We start from the raw sequence: 16,815 nt of genomic DNA, 5'->3' as shown, positions 1-16,815 counted from the left end.
TGCTATATAAAGTGGGCCAAGCCTCCCCAGCTTCATATTCAGCTACGACAGTCTGATCTAGACCTGGCATAAGGACATTGGAAGACTGCAGTACTTAAAGCCTCACTTTTTATTTTTAATAAAAAAGTTTATTGAGCTATAAATTTGACTGCCTTGAGAGTCAGTGTACTGGGGGATGGGAAGAATAGCTCTTAAGGTGATGTGGGAATCCAGAGCAACTGGAGATGTATCCCATATCCAATCACTTGGCAATACTTCCTTCTGCCAAACTGCTCTGCCAAACCTTCTCATTAAAATATACACAGTGTGCAGTATATCCTGAAATGTATTTGGAATTGTGTAGCTCTAGAGCCTTCAATATAACTACTCCCTTCTTTTAAATGATGACCTCTCTTAGCTGAGTAAGTTATTGTTGGAAAGTTGTTGTACTAAAATGTAGCATCAGGAACTGCATAAACTGGTAGATCCATTGTACCTCAGAAGGAAGAAGAACACTGGAGAGAATGGTAATGCTGTCAGCGCATGGAGAGAAAGATGGAAAAAACATTACGTTTGTATAGTTAACTAGCTGAGCATGTTTTAGTCATAGCTGGTCTGTCTTAAAGTTCTATAAAGCTGCCAAAGCTGCTCCAAACTTCAAAAACTTACCCTCACACGAGGCTCTGTTGCAAACAAGTCTCTACTGAGGACTCCCAGTCAATTAAATATCTTATATTTTATATACAGAAACTCCAGTATATTCTTTGTTGCCCTACTTTCCTAGCATATGCCTTTTACGAAAAGCACTCTTCTCATCTGGTTTCTAGTTTTGCAAACAGTTTCTAATATTGTTAAAATGTTTCCTATTTCAACTCAAAAATTGAACGAGTCGTCAATTTTGTGAAGCAGTTAGCTGGTTTTGGTATCCTTAATGAAAAACAATAGCTGTTGTGCAGATGCCGATCAACAATAGAGTAAAGCAATATTGCTTCCCAAGTTTTAGGACATACTTCAGTGGGGAAATTTGAGGTGCTCGAAAGCAGCACTGATTAAATTTAAGATTTGATAGAGGTGTAAGTAGCAGCCTGGGCCCTGCAGTCAGCTAATGGGGCAGGGAAGCAAACATGAAAAATAGCTTAGGAAATACTGCTTTAGGGGATTCTAGACATGGACTGAAAGAAAGTGTTAAAGCAACAAGAGGACTCCAGAAAGTCACCTCTGGGTTTTAATAGGAAGTTGTTAGATATTATGTTAATGAAAATATATATTTAAAATACTGTTTCTTAGAGTAGAACTTGTGTTTACTACTGACTCTGTAACCCTGAGAAGATCATTTCCACTCCTTAGGGAATACTGCAGCACTAGAATAGCACAAGTGTGAATTATTCCAAGGAAGAAATTTCACTCCTTAAAGAAATACTATGTCTTTTGAAGCCCTCTTCCTTTAAGTCTAATATTTTCATTTTCTTTAAAAAGAACTTTGTTGTAAGTAATTATGAGAGAGGTAGATAACAGTCTCTCTATTTATATCACCAAACATGATCTACTGTAAAAAAATACTAGTGAACTGCTAGGATTTTTGTTTTGTTATGTTTTCTTTAAGAAGTTCTAGTGTTTCCATCATTCACAGCAAATCTTTTAAATTAGGCAGGAATAAAGTGCTGTCTACAGAGAAATCTCTGTTCTTTGTCCCATAAAAACCTGCTTAGGCTGAGCTGAGTTATAAACTGTTGAAAATCACCAGTTTTCTTTTCCCTTTTTTTCTCCTGGTGTTGTCAGCAAATTTTGGCAGTGTGTGAAAATAACCGAGCACAAACAGTCTAATCTGGGGCCGAGCTCATGCAATTGCCAAAACTGTAGCAGCGGACACTGCACTTATAGGAAAGGGGAACAGACACTGTGTCTGCATGTAGGGACGAGGTTTTTTATATTTTTTTTTTTTAAGAGGCAGGCCTTTTGTTATGGTCAGAAGGACCAGAAGATCCTTCGTAGTCATCTGCTTCGGGTTGAAAAGTCCCAGTTGGAGCATTTCTCAATCTGTTCTTTCAGACCTGGAAAACTGTCCAACAGCCCCTTCCCGAATTATGCCTTCTCTTGCTAATTGCAATCCTGCTAGCCCTGTAATTCAAGGGATGGAGACTTAGATAATGTAGTTGGTGCTTCGGAGTTGAATCCTTCATCCTGGTGGCAGGTAACAGGAAGATTATTATCTGTCCAAGAATAATTTACTATTGTCTTTTTTTCTTTAAAAATAATCAAGGATATTACAGACAAATGAGTTGTTAAAATAGACCATAATTTATATTTAAAAATCAAGCTGTCAAAAATGTCTTTTGATTTCTTATGTGACTTTACATGAATGGTCTTTTGCATATTTATCACAGTAGTCTCTAATTACATGAATACATCCCACAGATAGTTTTTGTTTGATACAGAGTGTAGGTGGTGATCAGAGATGAACCAGGCCTGTGTAGCTTTATGAAGCCATTTATTGTATTCCTTCTTTATTTCATCTCAGAGTTGGAAGGCCTGCTGAGAGCTACATGAGGGCTACTATTAAAAATAAGATGCCAACCTAGGCAGTGCTGTGCAGGAAGACTGTTCATCCTTATCTCTGCTACAGTTTTCCTGCATGATATGCAAGTCACTTAAAAATATTTGGTAGATGGTTGATAAGTCTGCGTGTTCATTTTCTGGCTATCAGATAAGAAAAATACACACGCTCACAAACAGATCTGAAAATGAAGTCAGTGGAAGCTGAGGTTGTTTATCTTCTGAAAAGTTCATCCTCTCAGCAATAAAGCAGTATTGTCTGGAGGTATGAGTATGAGGTTGAAATTGAAAGTAGTCCAAAAGAAACAGATTAATTGGCACATATTGCCAGAAAAGTAATTTCAGTTGATCTGAAATGAGGTGTGAAGTAATTTCAAATGCAGCAAACAGTTTAACCAAACAAAAATATTTCAGGTTATGTGCACAAAACCAGAAAAAAAAAAAATGTCCATCGTGTGATAGCTTGTCAGCTCATCAGAAATTGTCTTCTTTAAAATTAAAGATTTTTTTTTTTTGTCATTAGAGAAATTATGGTTTGTGCTAAGGTTTAACAACAGTTCTTCAGAGGAGAAATGATTCCTAGCTGCAGAAGTACATGTATGTCGTATGTGTATTAACAGTTGTGTCTGTAGTTTGAAGTCACTTCACATCTGTTGTCAGTGCTACAAAGCAGGATTAAGTTAGCCTTGCATCTCCAAGTTATGGCTTTCTAGGCCCAGTGAAAACTCTTCATCCATTGAACTGGACTTATAAGGTCTACGGGCCACTTCGGTGTATCAGGCCATGACGTGATTGCAGCAATGGTGCCAAAGCACCTCCTATAATTACTTTGTGTAAAATTAAATAAGGTAAAATCCCACAGGGGGCACTCCATGTCTGTAGGATTTACTGTCTGGGGCAAAGCTGAACAAGTGCATCTGCATCAGTCCCTTTTTTCTTCTACAAGCTTAGATATTTTTTTTTTAAACGCCTTTCTCAGGCCACACAGTGGAAATGAAAGCAACAATATCCTATTACCATTGGTTTGCCCTTTTTAATTTTCAAGTATAAAATGTGTAATTATACATGTTTATTTTAATTATATATGGTCACCCAGTTAGATTTTGACATTGAAGTTATAAAAAGTTCAGTTGCAGTAGACTGAAATGTGAAAAATCATCCATTTCTAATTACTGGAAAATAGAGACGTTACGTTTAAATAATTGGAAATAAACTGACCTTGGAACTGCTGTTAATCTCCAAGTGAATCACACAGAATCCAATATGAAAGCTGAAATACAGCCTGTAGATATATCATGTGTCTTTTAAGGCTAAAGTTTATTGAAAGGACAGAAATTTATTTTTTTTTTAGCGCCACAGTTCTCCCTCTAGTGAAACATTAGGCTTTTCATAAATGTAATTGTAGATCTTTGTTACCTTCAGATTTGGTGGCTTCTGCTATTATTTTTTAATTCAGTTGAAAGCTTGAGAGAAAACATGATCTGTTTTGCACTTGTTTGTTTCTTGGTAATCGAGGTATGAATCCTGTTATCCTTTCTGTCCTCCTGTGTTGTCAATGGGCCTTCAAGTGCTCGGAGATGCTCAGTGTCGTGGCAGCATGAGGGACAGCCTGCTGCTTCAGTTTCAGTGCAACTGATACTAGATGTCCTGAACCATGGAAATAAGCAGAAAAGCTTAACCTGTTTATGGGCAGCAATACAAAACTGGTCAGTCAAATGATTCACCTAAGTGACAGAGCTATTAAACTCGAGTCTCAATGTTTTACAGTAAGAATAAACTGCAAAGCAAAGAAGCGGGACCTTTAGCGAAGCCTTTGTAACTAAGGTGCCCCATATGAGCACGCACAGAATTAGATTGTTGTGGTATGCTGTTTCTTTAAGTATAGGGAAGTTATGTTTATCTTTTGTGTAACTGGTTTGTTTTACTTTTCATCTTCCTTGAAAAACTTTTTCTTCTGTTGCTTTCTCAGATACTACAGTCTTGGCACGATGTGTCACAGTCCCTTACTGTCTTGTGATAGAGACCCCATATCTCATTTTATCTTGAATTCTGTGGTCCCTGAGAACAGTCTTGTAGAGAGAAAGTACTGTACTATCCTAATGAGCCATGACAGGCCTGGAAGCAAGACCAACTGCTGAAAAGTACACCAGGTGGTGTTAAAGGGGTTTGTTCCACTCAGTAATTGCTAAGACTATTAATGTTATAGGGAGGAGTTGGGAAAAGGACGTCCAGTCATTAACTTCTTGAGAATTTAGCTACACTGTGCTCTTGTTTCCATGCCTTTCCATGAGAGATATTTTTTTTTTCCTTCTGGATATGTTTTCTGGGGACTGAGTTTAGTGTAAGTGATACCTTCAGTAGTTCTTGGAACATAGTTTTCTAGATGGTGAAAGAAAATTAGATCTCTTTCAAGTGAGAATTGAAAAACATAGCACATAGCCTTAGCATTAAGAAAGCACAGGTTTTATGTTTTTCTTTTCTGTTAATAGATTACAACATTCTTACAGAAATTGCCCTGAAAGATGTCATCAGTAGAGATCTTGGCATACATACACAGAATACTGAAATATATAAATTTTTTTTTAGGCTTACACAATCCTAGCACTAGTAATGAATGTCCCTGTTGTCTTTTCTCAGTTTGCTAGTTCATCACTGCAAACACACTTAGAGAGCAGGTGCAGCACAAGATCATTTCTTGGAAGTCATCAGTGCCCCACTTTCTTCACTGCCCAAAGGGCGTTCCTTTGGGAAAACTTTGTTTTTATCATAACCTGCATGCAGATCATCTTATCTAAAAGAATAACAAGAACTGTGCTTTATTTCTAAAAATCATTACTCAGCTAACCCAATGTTAAACCGGTAGAGGAATGGAGAGAGTGATGGTTTTATTTTGAGTAACATATAAAACAGATTGGTTGTAAGATAGCTCTAAGAGCACCCAATATACTGCCTTCTGCTAGCTAATTCAGTATGGTTTTTCCAGTACGAAGCACTGTTCTACTATATTCTAACATGCTGTGTGTAATTAAATATATTCAGAAGTTCTTCAGAAGTAAAGGTTTATCTGTTCAAGACAATCTGTGTAATTTTCCCTTGGGTGCATGAATCCTCCACTCCTCTTATTTCTAGAACAACACTGACAAAAATAGATTTCCAGGTCTTCAGCATGCCTTTTTTATTGTTTCTGTACACTTAGATACACAACAAACATAAATATGACTGTGATTTTTGTTTTAAGATATGCAGCAATGTTTTGGCTCAGGATTGGTAGCAACACTACGTTTCCTGTGCTAGCTGTTTCAGCTGCATCAGTGATTCCTGTCGCCATCCCTAATCCAGCTATAAGATTCTGGGGCTTCCAGGGGTGTTACTGAGCTAAACCAAATCAGGCACTTTTTACTTTCTGTTAAAGTCAAAAGAACCGTGAGTTCCTTAGGGTGCTTTTTCCTCTTTTATAAACGTGCACTGTAAATAGTGATGCATATAAATCAACTCTCTGAGCACTACATATTTCATTAAATACAGTCAAGTTGTGGGTTAATAGAAGTTCCAAGTGAAAATATTATGGTATCTCATTGCATATATTGTAGATTTAATGTAGTGTGAACAATAGTAGCTTTGAGCCATTGTAAATCCCATCCGGACATCGTCAACATAGTTCAAAATACAAGGAGGGAAATCTCAAAGGTTAGATGTGCGCATGTGGCCACTGTGCATACACGAGTCATTCTTTTGTTGTTTTTAAAATAACAAGGTAGCTTTGCGGGGTGTAGGTAAGGCAGTCTAACTTCAGACTGTAGTCTGGAGTTGAATAGAAATTCCTTTTTTGAAAGTCAGGTCCATTTGCTTTAATTACAGAAATAACCTCTGAAGCAAGTAATTGCTTCCCTACAATTCTGGAGGGCAACAAGCGGGAGTTTTGTAACAAGAGTTGGAGAAATGAGTGAAGTCATTGGCAGTCCCTACAATCTTTGTCTTTATACTGTATCAGAATATTCAGTATATCTTTCTGTTTTTCTCCCTTCCCAAACAATACTTTTGAGTTCTTTTAGACAAAATAAAAAACCCCATCTGCAAGGCAATGGAATTTCTGACTCCATAATGAGAGGATTTGGGAGTTGTTCATCTGGCGGGTGGTATCTTCTGTGCAGTGCAAGTGACTACATATAACAGGACCTAAAAACATGAAAATTGACCAGAAGTGTTAATTTAGAAGTGCTAAAAGATGACACTGAGCACCCTAGAAGTGTCTTTCTTTAAGGTATAATCCTGTCATTGATATTGAGTCACTTCTCGCCAGTGCAGCGTCTAGTGTTATAGTTTGTGCAGGTTACAGGATAGAGAGAACTATCTTTCCTGGTACTAGGAGCTACTATGTATAGGATTATAGGGAAAACTGAAAAATTATTTGACACAATGTCATATTTGGAGTTCCCTACATCCCCTTTTATAGCCCTTCCTCAGGCACTAAGTAGATATGGCTGTAGCTTTCTGTAAACCTATAGTTCTTTTTCAGTCTACTAGCATTTTACAGCTTTAAAATTCATGTCAAGAAAACATTGAAAGCTAAAGGATGACACTAGTTTATTTCCACTATAGAATCTAGGAATCGAGCTTTGCATATGAGGTTAGGTTGCATGGTGTAATTGGTATTTGCTATACAATCTAGGAATCAACTAGTTTGATCTTTTAGTTTAATTTCATTAATAAAGATTTAAGGCCACTGATATTGTTGTGGAAAGATGACTATTGCAAGTAGCTTTGAGCAGCCAAGGATTTCAGCAGCCTACCTTCAGTTCTTAGAAAGTTATTGGAGTAAATGATAAAAGCTATTATTTGTAAATGCTTAGAAAATAATAAAGTGTTAAGTAACAGATAACCTAAATTTGTTGAGACTAAATCATGACAAATCAACCAGCTCTCCCCCTATGCCAAGTTGTAGTTTTGGTAGTAGAGTAGATGTGATATGTTTTGATTTCAGGAGGATTTCTGTCATTGTCTCACAGAACTGTTTCATCAGCAAAGTAGGGGTCATAGTTCTCATTAAACTACTATAAAGTGAATGAGCAGGTAGCTGGAAAATAATTAACAGTTCACTGTCAGAATGGAAACCTGTATCATATTAGAGGTCTCTCCCAAGCCTGCTACTGTTCAAAATGTCCATTGATGAGCAGCTGACAAGCCAAAAGGTATGTATTGCCAAAATGCCACAGTGGGTGTTCAGGGATTTTGGAGGACAAGATGAGAATTCAAAATGATCTTGATGTGAAGTGGGGTTCTAGGGAGGCTGTAGAATACTGTTCCCTGGAGGTTTTAATAGGCAAGTTACATCAACATATCACAAATAGCTTAAATATAGTTGAACGTGCTTTGGGGGTAGTTTAGATTAAATTGAGGATGAAGAGGGTGTTATCTTGCAGGTTTTGTGATTTTTCAGCACAGATCATATACTTCTCTTAATGAATGTCTGTAAGAATCAAATATGTATCTTGTAAAAAGATACGTATTATATGCTATATGGGCTCATTTCTCTCTTTTAATACTGACTTTGGCTTGCAGATTCAATTCCTAAAGGGAAATTTTGCTCTTGTAGGTAATCTGTTTTGAGTATTTTTCATGCAAAGGAAACCTTTTTTTACTGAAAGAAGTAAACATCATTCAATTTGTTGGTTCAAGGTAACTGCAAAATTCTTGCTGCCTTTCAAGCCCTCAGGAGGCAGGAAGTCTGAAAGGGTTAGGTCTGGTTAGGTTATAAAGAATGCCAAGGATATGTCTGATATTTGGAGAAAGCCTTTATGACCTCAGCTGGGCACATTTTCTCCAAAAATATTAAGAATGCAACTATTTTTAATAGTACTTTGCAGTTTAGTTCTTTTCATCTGAGGTTCTTACATGTCAAAGTCTTCCTTTTTATAGAAATGGAGGAATACTATTGCTCTTCCTCAAAGCAGTAAACTCAAAACAAGAACATGAAGTGATTCGTTCACCCATGGCCACAGAACTTCAGTGACGTCAGGAATTAAAATCTGAAGATACTAGGTTTCTAGGTTTTTAAATAGCTTTAAAGTTTGAGACACAAATGTTTAATAGGCAATATGCTTGTAAGATGCATACTTCTTCATTTATTTCTCTCATACAGATCCTTTCTACAACCTCATTTTTTCTTTATTATATGTCTACAAATAAAATTGAGTATGCTTACCTTACCACTTTAGTGCTGTAATTGGAGAGAAGCATTCTGTTCTCTTTTGCTAAGCTGACCTTTGGATTTGTCTTCCTTGCTCAATTCCTATTGTTAGTGAGGGCTTTGTTTTGGAGTTTGAAACACTAGATTAGTTTAGCCAGGAGATGTTAATTTAAAACAAAAATGAATACATTTTTGGCTTGCCTTGAAAAATATGAAGCTGGCTTTGGACTACTATTTCATAGGTTTTGTGACAAATGAGGCATGAAACAAATTGGCAAACGCACAATGTCCAAAGTACAGTGGTACAGTGTGCTCTCTAATTCTCAGCCCTAAAGATCTCAGCAAAGGTCGCAAATTAAACAAAGTCAAAATTAATCAACTCTACAATCAAAATACAATCATTAAGGCTTTCGTTTACTACAAAGAAGCCGTTGTGAAAGAGGCACTGGAGCAAGTTCTTTTGTGCAGTAAGGGAAAACCAACAGCAAGGTGTCGAACAGAAAAAATGAAACCCTGCAGGTGAAGCTGTCTTTGGAGCCAAAAGAAACCAGCACTTATGCAGAAATGCAAGTAGACTGTTGGAGAACGGAAAAGGTGTTTGGTGCTGAGCTGCAGAGGGTGTCAGCGTTGCATTTGGCCCAGGCAGAAGTAGTCTGTGGACTGGAGCCATGCACTGTAGTCATGCACAAGCCCCTTCAAGCAGCCTCTCACCGAGGCTTCACTCCAGTGGTCTCACTGCTGTAGTTTTTGCCTCTTCTACAACAAGGAGCATGGATGTAGCACTTCCTTTGTGTGGGAAGTTGAAAAGTACAGTCAGGGATGCCTAGAGACACCATAATTGATAACACCTTTCTTTATACATTTTGTGCCTTTATTCTGGGGAGACTTTGTAATGTGTATGGATACATCTCCGTTGTCTCAAGTACATTATTTATACAAATGCTGAATTTCTTGTCCCGTTTTGTAGAGAGATACACTCTCAATGCAACTTAAATACACCTAAGTGTAAGAAGTTCTCCTTTTGTTACCTGTTTTTTGAAACAGAACTTGTATATCTTTCATGGAAGTAGTTTTAGAGAGACAGAAATTACACTGGGCAACTATCTGTTTTTCATCTCAGTGATACGAGTTATGTAAAAGCTTTATTCCCATACATAGGAGATACATTACCTTTTAATAGATCTCTGTTCTGGTTTCAGTTTCTGTTTTAACAACTGATAAAACAACCATGTGGAATTAATATGTAAATTGTGTAGCCAGTTACGCTTTATTCACACCCAAGAATCCTAATAATGAAATACAAGCTTTTTAGCGTACACCTACCTTAGCCCAATTGCTGTTACACTTCCTCCTGCTGCAGAAACTCACGTGTGCAGTGTGCATGCATCATTTGTGTTTTGTTTGACCTGCCTAGAGTATGGGTCATTTTTATTTTATAAATAAGTATAGTTAATTTTCTCTGGATTCTGATAAGATCTCTAAGTTTCTTAGCAGATGAGTGATTTAATGATAATTTAATGTATTAGCAAGCCAGGGATACTTGTTTAAGAACTTGTCAGGTTATAGTATGAGGCATGGAATAAACCCCTCAATTCTTCTTTCAGAGTTGCACTACTCCTTGTTCCCACTGCCAAGTCATTTTTGAAGCAGTTGTACATAGATCAGCAGACCATCATCAGGAAAAGCCTGCTTGGAAAAGACGGAAAATCTGACTCCTCATGACCAACAGTCACAGATTTCAGTTAAACTTTCATCGCCATTCTATATACTGGTATGGCAGGTCAGGAGCATGCATTGTGAAGGACAAAATCTACCTTTTTCAGTTGCTCTATTCCCAAGGAAATCCTACAAGTCTTAGAAAAAGTCTTTTAAAAATATTAACTGAAGGAACACACAAAAAATACCCCACATTCCTCTTTGCAATTCATGCACTGCATTTGCACATTTTTCCAGTTTATGTCTTAACTATGTGTTTTGACTTGAGGTAAGAGTTAGGATAGTCTAGTGGAAGTATTTCATTACCTAACTTCTCAGCTCTTCCAGCTGAACTTGGTGGCAGTCTGCTGGGCTTTGGAAATACACACCTATACCTTTAATGAACAAGAGGAGTTTGCTGATCAAAATGGGATACAATAACTTGTCTCCACATGACCTTAAAATACTTCTAGGAATATAGTACTTTTTTAATTATGCAGCCTTCTATAATTTCAGTTTATGCTGTGGCATTTAGTTCTCATGATGCTTCACATTATATAGCACTTTCCATCTGTGGATGTTACAAACGCCATGTTAATTCTCAAAACACTCCTCTGAAAAAAAAAATTCATCTTATTTAGGGATAAGAAAAACTCAGCACAGAAAAGTTTAAATGGAATGAAAAATCATCTGTGTTGCTTGTAGCAGAGTCATCTCCAGACCACACTGAAGTCATTTAACTGTATCTTGCACTCCAATATAAGATTTCATTTGCTAGGAAATTAGATTTTTTTTTTTTTTTGCCATAAATACAGTTTATATGCCATTGCAAATGAATAAAGGACAGTTATTAAAGTATTGTTTAAAGGGCAATATTAAAATTAGTTTTCTTGTTCATGGTAGAAAACTGCTTTGAATAGGACAGAGACCAAGAGATACACAGCTAGGTTCTTTCCCATCTTCTGTGTTCCTCAGGTCTTCACTTTCTCGTCTTTATTTGTTGTGTGTGACCATTATTCTGAAGTCACCATCTCTGATTTACATTTGAATCCAAGAAACATTTTTCAAGACTTCCACCATTCTACATGCAAGATATACATTTGATAAGAAAGGAGCTCATTTCTAGCTCTGAGACACCTGCTGATCACTTAATTGTTGGTTCTAAGGAGAACAGCACTGCATTGTCTGAACCTAAGAGTCTATTGCCATTACAGGTGCACTAGATTACCCCACTGGACCTCCAAGTGCCTGCTCAGAAAGGCATGGATATTCCATATATTCGGTGTCACATTGCTGGCCTCTTGTCTCTTCTATTGTGGGACAGCTAATGTGGCATTAGATACCATTATTTGGGCAATGGAATCCCAGAGCAGGCACCAAGAACAACTGAATCATCACAGTTCCCATCAAGGCGGCAGTCTGGTCAGACAGCTTCTCAGCACTGACAGGGGTCCTCTTGAAGTGATGCCAAATGTATTAATATCCCCAAATTTGACATCATAAACGTATTCTATGCTGCAAGACCTCATACTTTCAGTTGAACTTCTGACATCTCTTTTGGCCCCTAGGAAGAGTCATGTTCTCTGTCAAGGTCCTCTGCCTCTTATTCAGGAACGCAGTGCTTCCCAGGCCCATTGGGATTAGGAGTCATTGTCCTCATTACATTTCAGATCACATACTTTCCTAAAAGCTTTGGAATGATTAGTTCCAGAACACTTGCAGTCAAGCCACCTCCGTGCCATAGGTTAGCCATCATCAGTGAGGCTGACAGTGTCTTTTAATGGAGTTGCTTCTTTTTCATATTGTGGAAGAATAATTTATTCCTAAAATATTGCTAGGAGCTGACTCCTAACTTTCACCTTCTACTTTGAGGATGCTACAGTGTATTTGATAACTCATTCCATGACTGAACTTTAAACATTACTTTTAAAAAAAATACATATATTTTGTTCTTATGTAATTTAAGTACATTATTATTTATCAGAGAACAGTAGATTCTCAGTGTCATTCTAACACTCTTTCTGTTTTTGCTAGATGGTTTTGCTGTCCTTGATTGTCTTTTCAATGAAAATTCATAGAATTATAACAGGCACATGCACAAATATTCTCCCACTGTATTTCACAGTTACAATAAACTCATCTATGTTTTTTGTCTTTTTGACTGGTACTGTAGTCGTACTTATGAAAAAGCTAGCTTTGAATGAGTTTTTCTATCGTTACTAAGCTTTGTAGTTGTCCTTAAAGGTGTTTGGGAGTGAGTTCTGGTTTCGATGGCCAATTGCCAAGGCAGTCCTTCTCCTGCTCACAGAAGGTTCACTGTTCCATTATTCCAGAACCACCTTCTAATTCTGCAAATATTGGTCAGTGTTAGCTGAGGAACAAAATTATGAATTTTAACGAATTATATGTGGAAAGCCAGTTTTGTGAATGAAGAAGTGCACTAAATGCACTGCGTTAGTGAATAAATGGGCTGTTATGATATATGTTCCTCACTTATAACTTTTAAAGTTGTAAATTATAAAAGTAAATGCAAAATCTTACAGAGATTTGGCTTAAAATTGGAGTGCATGGCTTATAATTGAAAAATTAAAATGCTAAAAGAAGGGCACAATTTTCTTCTCAAAGATGCAGGGGCAGGATGGTCTTTATACTGTTTAATCAATAATATTTCTAGAAGTGGTAAAATTTTATGAAGGGGGTTTTTTTTAAAGGTTTGTTTCCTGGGTTCAGGAAACTGGTTTGAGTTAGACCCTCAGGTAAACAGGAGGTAGTGTTTACATGATACAAGGCAAGATCTGACTCTTCAGTCTCTCTTCATCTTGCTCCTCACAACAGGATTTCATATATATGTAGAAAAGGTACAAAAGAGAGAAACTGGGATCACACAAGTGAGGCTTTGGGGATTAAAAAGCAGCCTTACTGAGAAAAGGACAATTAAACTGTGTTGATGCTCCTAATAATTCACACCATGCGCTGCTCTGTAGTCAGAGCCACCAGGTAGAGCTGACTTAGCATTTCTCTGTGCTGTGCACCTGTGGGCTGTAAGGGTATGGCCTGGTCCACGGCCAAACTTACTCTGGAATTTTGCCCAGGCTTAGACTTCGGTTTTACAAATAGACTACCATTTTGTTACTGCTCTTTGAATTTGTTCCTGTTTGTCTTTTCTTTTTTTTTGTGAATAAGATGCTCCAGAATGGCAAGACTGAAATGTAGTCATTCTAAATGGCATTCATAAATTTTTGTAGGTATGCAATTTGACCTCAGCCAAGTCACCTTATAAAGTTTCTGAGCTCTGAAATGAATATACAACTACTTTTTCTCATATATTTTCCTCATAAGTCAGTGAAGGTTTTCTTTAAGCCTTTAAGTATGTAAAACTATTTGAGATGCCAGAGCACTATTAATAGTGTTTCTTTTTTCATTTCTACTGCAACAGGTTAAGGAAAACAAAATCAGAGAATCTTGAAAAAAAAATTCTTTCTCTCTGAGTTTCAGTGATTCAGTCTATCTTCATATTGTAATTAGCCATTTTCTTCACACAGTTGTTTGGGCCTTGTTGAAATATATGAATACGAAAATAAACAGAAGAGTTCCTTCCTGACGTTATGGTCCAGTAAAATCCCCTTTAAGAGGCTTTTTGAACTTCACATACAATTTCTGATGCTACCTTATTGTATGAATGAAGCTGTGCTCTGCAGTGTACAGGCAAAGACTGAAAATACATTCTCAGGAACATGAGGCGTTGTGTTCTGACTGCACAGCAGCCTGAGGTACTGACCCATCTGGTCCCGTTCCCCCCTCCCAGTTTTTACTTTACACTGTATCTGGCACTCATGAAACACCACTGAACTAATTGAGGATGCTAACCTAGCAAAAATATGTTCACATTTTTCTGAAGTTAGTTTTCTGCTGGCTTAGTGCACTGAAAGAGCAATCCATGGCTAGATAAATCTCAGACAACACAAGGCAAGGTTGGAAACTTATGTCTTGTGTCCCAGGAGAGAGAAGAGTGTGACAGCAAGCTGTTAGATTGGCTTGAACTGCAGCTACAGTTGCAAAACCAAAAGCTGCCTTTGCACAGAGTAAAAGCCTTCTGGTCTTCATTCATAGCTTGTGTAATGTGATGAGATCTTAAAGTTTAATGATCTTCTCCTGCTTCATAATCCCTTCCTCTACTGCTTTCTCCTCTTCACTGAAAGGTCTGTCCTACTCTTGACCCTAAAGGCCTGCTGCCTTTGTCCAGCTGCCTCCCTTATCAGCAGAGTATTGGAGGCGGAGTGGTGTTTTCTGTTAGGATCTGAGCTGCAACTGTTTGGTCCCTCTGTCATTCTGCATCTGTCAGTCATTCCTTGTTCTGAGTTGAGTGGGTTGATTAGCCTGATTAAAGTAGGTGTCTGGCTTGAGAGGGTTAAAGAGCATCCATCTGTTCTGGATTTACTGCTGCTTCAGTGGAGGCAGGAAGGCCAGGAATTAGTGAGTGGCTTAGTCCTTTCTCACTGCTGGCAGCTGACAGGAGCACTGATGAGGTGATAATGAACTAAAAAGTCTGCCCTGTTGGCTGGGTGGGAAAGGGACCCAGACAGTGGGCAAGTCTCACCCCCATTCTTGCCAAGATTTTCACGTTTTAATAGAATCCATCTAAAGCAAAATTAACAGGTATATTTCCTGGATGAATTTCAGTAATGTGACTTATCAGCGGCAGATACGAAAGAAATATATATCGTGTTACTTGCAGCATGGCAGCCCTGTAGGGTTCAGGCACCAGACAGCCCAATCAAATAGGAGCAATGGCAGAAACAGGAATCTTTATCAAATGCAAAATAAAATGTAACTCCTTTTGAAATACTACCTGAAGTTCTGCAGAAGATAGCTCTTCCATTTTAGTTCTGACTTTTGGTGGCACTTACTAACATTTCTTGACCCTAACAACTAATCCTTAAAGTATTCAAATCAAGATTTGCAGATACTTCCTAAAGGTGTTGCTTTGTGTTTTGACTCATTACTTTAGGTGCTGCAAAGCATTATTTTTGCTTACTTCTTCTTTAAACCTCTGTCTTTCATCAGAATATATTTCAGATTCGCTGTAACCTCATAATATTTTACTTCTGACGCAAGTCCAGCTGATGCCAAGCTTGAGTGTTCATTACGTGTATATGCTAACAGTGTGAATATACTAGCATATCAAGGTGCGAGAAGCACTTTAAGCCCGTTGGATAGCTGAGGAATACAATGTAGGCACTCAATGGGCCTCTTAAATTAACGTATCGTATTCTTCTCAACTTACTTGTTGCTGACAGACTTAATAAAGGTTCAAGATTTTACAGGACTTTAATTTGTAAAGAGTCTACAGAGAGTATGAATATGAAATCTCATAGTAAGAGTTTGTCTTTCTTAAAAAACTATGCTAAGACTTTTGCAAGCTGGGTTAGAAACTGTTCTGTAGTCAAACTGTTTGGAAGGCAACTTCATTCATAGAAGGTGAACCCCTCTGACCTTTATGCAGAACATGCAGGGGGTTGCGTACAGGGAAGATCATGACCCCAGAGTCTCCGGTGGCTGTTGATTGAAACCTTGTGTTTCAAGAAATAAATGTTTAAAAACACTTCCTTATAAGACCTGGGCTGCATATACAGACTTTTTTTACAGCATTTTAACTATTTTGGTAAAAGGTGTTTCTTCCCCTACCCCCCTTCTGGTCCTAACAGAAAGGGCTAACTCAGCACAATCGTTAGTACAACCCTTACACTGAATGCAATTTTGTCATTATAAATATGACTTAAATTGATATAGCTTCTTTTCCTAAGCCCATAGGCCCAAACCGTCTCTGCATAAGTATGTCTATATGACTGTAACAGTGTCTGCATTCATGGGATTGCATATGTCAATTGCAGTGATAACGTTTTGTAGGTACAAACCAGTCCAAAAAGGAAAAATTAGCACATTCAACCTTGAGAAAAGACAACAACTCTAATGGGCGGGATTGGATGTGAGGGATGTTGGGAAATGTGTAAAGACCTTATAGAAACTTCATTTGCTTGTTTAATTATTAGCAGTCAGACAGATTGAAGCAAATATTTTCGTAGAATTTATTTGATGTCTCTATATGCCCCTCCGTTCACAGGAGGAAATTCAGGAATTTCAGAAATTCTTACTTTATCAGCCTTGTTCACACAGACCTTTAGCAATGTTAGGAAAACATGGAAATGCAAATAGTCCTGCTTATACAGTCGAGCAGCTAACCACTTTCAGGTTAGGTCTGTCCTTTCTTAATTGATGAACTATTCTGCTTTGTTAGCTGTACCAGTGCACATCATATGGTATACAGACAGGGCTCTAACAACTTTCGTCACTACCAAAGGAATGCCTCTTTTCACGATGCCTCATTTGTAACACAAATGTTG

The 16,815-nt window shown here is 37.7% G+C and overlaps 1 protein-coding gene across 7 annotated transcripts in view; it reads left to right on the top strand.

The window, feature by feature from the left end:
* The window catches only part of ERC1 (ELKS/RAB6-interacting/CAST family member 1), a 303,504-nt gene that overhangs the window by 200,631 nt on the left and 86,058 nt on the right, over positions 1-16,815 (top strand). The window lies entirely within an intron of this gene.

The sequence above is a fragment of the Phalacrocorax aristotelis genome, chromosome 1 (assembly GCF_949628215.1).
Source record: "Phalacrocorax aristotelis chromosome 1, bGulAri2.1, whole genome shotgun sequence".
In the NCBI taxonomy this organism is placed as follows: domain Eukaryota; kingdom Metazoa; phylum Chordata; class Aves; order Suliformes; family Phalacrocoracidae; genus Phalacrocorax; species Phalacrocorax aristotelis.
This window is presented reverse-complemented; position numbering and strand designations above follow the sequence as displayed.